General features: G+C 38.9%; 1 non-coding gene across 1 annotated transcript; it reads right to left on the bottom strand.

Annotated features, from left to right (window-relative positions):
* Positions 1 to 3,920: 3,920 nt before the first annotated feature.
* Positions 3,921 to 4,029, bottom strand: LOC136490327 (small nucleolar RNA R71). Its single transcript, XR_010767615.1, has one exon. It is a non-coding gene; the product is annotated as a small nucleolar RNA R71 (small nucleolar RNA).
* Between the last annotated feature and the right edge of the window lie 1,812 nt (positions 4,030 to 5,841).

Genomic DNA, 5,841 nt, shown 5'->3' with positions numbered 1-5,841 from the left:
TTAAACTCAACTAATGGATCAGGAGTTGCATCAATATTTTCACTCCTCAAAAGTACACATGCCGTCAAACAAGAATTCTCCTCTGGATTAGAATAAACTGATCTGACTTTCAAACTTATTCATATTACCTTTAACCCTAGGGCTTCTTAGCCTTCACTTGGATCTTGAGCAACTGAAAGACAGAACAATCAAGTCAAGCACTATGTCTCAAGTTCTTTGTTCAACCATTATTCTAGAGTTTTTATAAGTTTTTAAAATAAAACTCAGAGCTTCCTTTGTATGACACTCTCAAGTCTCTCAATATATGTGGTATTTGTGGATCCTCACCAAGGCAATAATGCCTTTATCTTCCTGCAACTAAGGCTTATGTGGAGCTCATATGAGTGGAAAAAGCATGAAAGAGCATACTTGCAATACATGTATTGTAAAGTCAAACCTCGGATCCAAAGAGAGTTGAGTCATACAATCAAATCAAGATGTGCATGTGTGTGGATGTATGGTGGATATATATGGTGGCTAACCTAATTCTACTATGCTCCTTGAAAACTTATTTCTCTTTTGGAAGTGAGAAACAATTTTGCAAGAAAACATGGGCTATCTTATTCATATCTCTTTTTCTCTTTTCATTTTTTTTTCAGGCGGGCATCTGAGTACCTATTGTTTTCAATATCTCAGACACATGTCCATTTTTTCTCAACTCTTATTTTTTTATGAATAACTTTTGCATAGCCCCAAGCTTCTTTCTTTTGCAAAAATGTTTTGGGGAATGGAAAACCTATCAAAAATGTTTTTTGATGTTTTACTCCTAGTGTAGGAGTATATCATTTTTTTGGTGGATCTAGATGGAATGGTATTTTTACGCCTACCCCCAGTGTAGGAGTAGTGCATATGTGGGTGGTGTGTGCATGATCTTGATTTTAAGAGCATGACAAACCTCTCATAAGGGTCAACAAAGCTTGACTAAACTCAATGTAAAACAAGCAGCATATATGAGTGGAAGTTTTCCTAGTCTAAATATCATATTTAGTTCTGGTAGGAATTCAAGCTTTGTCATATAGGAACTCATCATGAAGTATTTTTATATTTTTTTTAAAAGATAAATCTCCAGAACTTTAGTATCATTTGGAACAAGATAAACAGCAGCTCAGACCTTCTCATATCATATCCGTCAATTACCTAGACTTAGATCAAGCATATGCTACCCACGAGTTTCAAGTTCAGATTTAATTCTTATATCAAAACAGTCGTATCCAAAACTTGGGAGAATTCAAGGCTGAAAACTAGATACTTGAAAGGAATTACAATAGAGCAACTATTCATCATTTCAAAGTTAAGAGATTATCCTCAGATTCCTTTTACTTATTCAGCTCTTAAAAATCAAACTTATGGAAATCTAGACACACTATTTATTTTGTTTTTAGTTATACATCTTTTTTAAACTAGGAAATGTAAAGCAAACTTAAGAATAACAAAAGGAAAGAAATACTTAGCTAGATACATGGGGGATGCTCTTCCCCCAAGCTAAATGTTGCATGGTCGAATAGTGAAGTTGAGTGATCCTTCTTAGAGCAGTCTTGCCAGCGTATGTTCTTCTCATTCATTGGGTGAAGTGAAATGGATACGATTGGGTAAACTTGGTCTTAATCTTGTGCATCATCCTACAAAATGTCAACAAGAACACCAAAACTCATAGAGTGGATTAGGATAAAAGGGTTAGCGGTCAACCGTTGTTGACAGTAGTTAACAAACAGTATAAACTGTTAATATAACTTGAATAAGGGCATGAATGTAATTACCAATGTAGACTTAGGGGGTTTAAACTAACAAATTCCACATGTTTTGGTGAATCTGTATTTTCTGCAGGGTTTATCCAGAAAACTATCAAGGTGGACCTAGATGTCAGAGTTATACGCGCTTATCCGTAGCGAAACAGACACCAGAAGGATCTAGAAGACTCCACAGGACACCACACCGCGACAGGGCCTAAGTGGCTGCCAGGTGGGGCCGACCGACCCCACCTATAGGCTAGCTGGCCTATGGGCCCCACTGTCAGCCTCCTCCTTCAAACATCGGTTCTCCACCGCCTTAGGGTTTGCATCTACGTCGTTGTTTCAAGTCGATTTGATCCGAGGGCTCAGAATGGATGCTATGACCTATATATAGCTGCCCCTACCACCCCCTAGTATATCAAACCCTGATCAAGTTAGTCAAGAAGACAAAAACCCTAATCCTCAGAGCTCTACCATATTCTAGGGCATGGCTAGCTAGGCTGGGTCTAGAGGAAGGCAATCTTTGCTTGGATTTCGGATCTTGTCAAGAGTGTGGCTTGGTATAGCCCCTTGTATCCTCTTTTGTAATTTCATTATTCATATGTTTGCTATAATTGATTCGACATTGTTCTTAATATTATTCATGTTCCTAGTTAGCATGTTCATCGTCTATTTTGATTATATGCTTAGTATAGTTAGATTATCATCATGTTGAAGCATAAGTTCATATAGCGCTCGCTCTAAGGTACTAGGGGTGAGTTGTTGACATTGTGTAAGCATGGTGCTTATACGTTGTTTACCTGCGGATGCACCCTATACTCCGAGCCATGTGGTAGATCGCAGATGTGACACTACCGTTGGGTCCTTTGTAGTCCACTCCCCGAATATAGGACAAATAGGATCTAGTTATGAAGAAAGACAAGCTCTGTTCTTAATCTTCCTTAGTAATATCCCTTATGTGTAGATATGAAGTTGATCTTAGCAATGACTATTAAGTGTAATTGCACTAATCAACGTATGCTTTGACTTGTAATTAAGAATGACTTAGGAATTATTCATCTAATATTCTACTTAGCAATGCTAATGCCATAGAAAGGAGTACTCTGAGTGATCATTTATCATTACTTATCATATTTATCTCTTGACTTACCCCTGTTGTGAGTAGAAGTTTAGTTATGGTTTATTTCTCCATCACATGTATAAGTTATCAATATATTCCAACTGCTCGTCCTTCCCTGAGGTAAAAATATAAATAATGATACTTAGAATACTCCTGGGTGAAGTAGTACAATGGTATAATTATCTATGCGCTTGCAGATCCTTTCATATACATATATTTATATTCTTTCTAGTCACATAAAATACTTAAAGTACTTCTTAGTGTCATTCTAGAAGTGGCACTAGGTAGTACCAACAAGCATTTCTGGCACCATAGCTAGGGATGAGAACTTAGTAAAAGTGATGCTAAGAAATATCAACAAACATTAGGTGACCACTTAAACAAGTGACAACATAATAAACACCAACAAACATTTCTGGCACCGTTACCAGGGAAGGTAGCTAGGCAACCATGAAATATTGATAAACTTATAGTTATTGATATGATCAAGATAACCATTGACCTCTGCTCAAGCAGGCTTACCCTTGTTCTGTCTACTTTTTATATCTTAGATAGGGTAATGTATGACCAGTTTTGACCTTCCGACAAACTACGTTGAAGATCCAGAAGCGTTAAAAGTTTTAGCTTTAGAATCGGAAGACAACCAGACAAGGCGCAGCTTAACACTAGTTTTTGAAGCCATGGCTGACAAGATCCTTCGTGACTTCTCTGCTCCACCTATGGCCAACATTTGTACTGGACCGGCGGTCAATGTCGGAGATAATGGTTTTGAACTCAAGCCAGCTCTCTTCAACATGGTGCAAGCTAGCCAGTTTTGTGGAAAGGCACATGAAGATGTGAGTGCTCATCTCCAACATTTCCTAGAGATCTGCAATACTTTCACCATTAAGGGAGTAACCACAGACGCCAAACTACTTCACCTCTTTTGGGGAAGGTGAAGCAGTGGTTCTACGCCAACAAAGAGAGAAACACTACATGGGACAACTGCGCCTCTGCCTTCCTAGCAAAGTTCTTTCCCATAGGCAATACCAATGCTCCACGTGGAAGAATTTCAAGTTTTCAGCAGCAACATGATGAATCTATCCCTGAGGCATGGGAACACTTTCAAGACTACATATCAGAATGTCATCATCATGGGATGGAGAATTGGCTACTCATGTAGACTTTCTACACAGGTTGACCAATAGCACCCATGAGAATATGGCTGCTACTGCTGGAGGTGCTTTCCTATCACTCACAATCCCAGGTGCAACAGCTCTCGTGGAGAAGATGGCCTCTAACCAAGGATGGAATGAAGAACGTCTTCAGACCCGCAAGAGAGGTGGAGGTATGCATCAACTCAAGGAGGTAGATATGTTGTCTGTCAAGATGGACCTGCTCATGAAGAAGCTCGAAGACTGAGCTAATGATAAGCAAGAAATCATGCAGATTCATGATTCCCGCATGACGTGTGAAAAGTGTGGCAACACCGGGCATTTAGGAAACAACTGTCCTAAAACCCACGAGGATGTGAACTTCATCAACAACAACTACTTTCATCCTCAACAAAATCAAGGATAGAATCAGCAACAAAGGCCAAACTGCCAAGGTAATTTCCAAGGTAACTATCAAGGTAACAATTTCAATAATCAACCACCCTTGAGAGAATTAATTTCTGGCCAATCTAAAATTAAGGAGGGCTTATCTAGAAAACTAGCTTCTAATAATAAAATCTTAGAAAACATAAATAATAGAATGGATAGCTTCTCCTCTGCCATTAAAAACAGCATAGCTTTAATAAAATGATACAATCACAAATAGCTCAATTGGCGGTCGCTGTTCCTCCTACCGATAAAGGTAAGATTCTAGGGCAACCGGAAGATCTAGAAACTATGAATCTTATCGATATTCACAATGCAGCATACTACTGTATACAACCATCGACAGGATGGTGGATAGACTATTCCTTGCCTAAAAAGAAAGGTGATTTAGGAAGACCTATCATCCCCATAGCCATTGGACCTCACATTTTCCCATAAGCTATCTGTGACTTCAGAGCAAGTGTCAACATCATGCCTAAGGTAATTTATGATAAAATTAATGGAGATACTTTGTTGTACACAAACATGCATTTTCAACTTGTAGATCAGTCACTCTGCTACCCCAAGGGAGTTCTTGAAGATGCCATTGTTCAAGTGGGACAGTCCTATGTACCTATAGATTTCGTGGTTTTGGAAACAGGTGGAGATGTATGGGCACCCATTATCCTTAGCCGACCTTTCCTAAGCACCGCAAAAGCCATCATCTACACAGACAATGCCAAGATCTGCTTCACAATCAAGGATAAGAAGGAGAAATTCATTTTCAAGAATCGTATCTTGGAATCACCTGGTCTTCCACAAATGCCGTACTTGCCCAAAGAGACAACAGTGATCAAGAAGAAAAACAACAAGAGAAGAAGGAAGAATAAGGATAGGCAGCCACAAGAAGAATAAGTCAATATGATCAACACACTTCGATCGGAGTATGACCACCTCCTCTCTTTAGCATTCCTTACCAAGAAGGACGATCCAGGAGTACCAACGATCGAGTGTACCATTGGACAAAGAATATTCCACAAGACCTTTTGCGACATTAGGTCAGGTGTCAACATAATGTCCAAGGTAATATATGAATACTTATTTGGTGATGAACCTTTGTTCCCTATATATATGCAATTACAGATGGCGGACCAATCAATCCGATTTCCAGAGGGAATAGCAGAAGATATCATGGTAAGAATACATGATCACTATGCCCCTGCCGACTTCATGGTTCTAGACATGGGTGAACAAGAAGATGTACCTATCATCTTTGGAAACTGTTCCTCAACACTACCAACATGATCATCTACATCAGATCTGGACAAGTCCACTTCCAATTTTTAGGAGAAAAGGTACGATGTTATTTCAATAGTTATACAACTTATGAACA

The sequence above is a fragment of the Miscanthus floridulus genome, chromosome 10, assembly GCF_019320115.1.
Source record: "Miscanthus floridulus cultivar M001 chromosome 10, ASM1932011v1, whole genome shotgun sequence".
Classification (NCBI taxonomy): domain Eukaryota; kingdom Viridiplantae; phylum Streptophyta; class Magnoliopsida; order Poales; family Poaceae; genus Miscanthus; species Miscanthus floridulus.
Note: the sequence above shows the minus strand (reverse complement) of the source record. Positions and strands in the feature narration are given on the sequence as shown.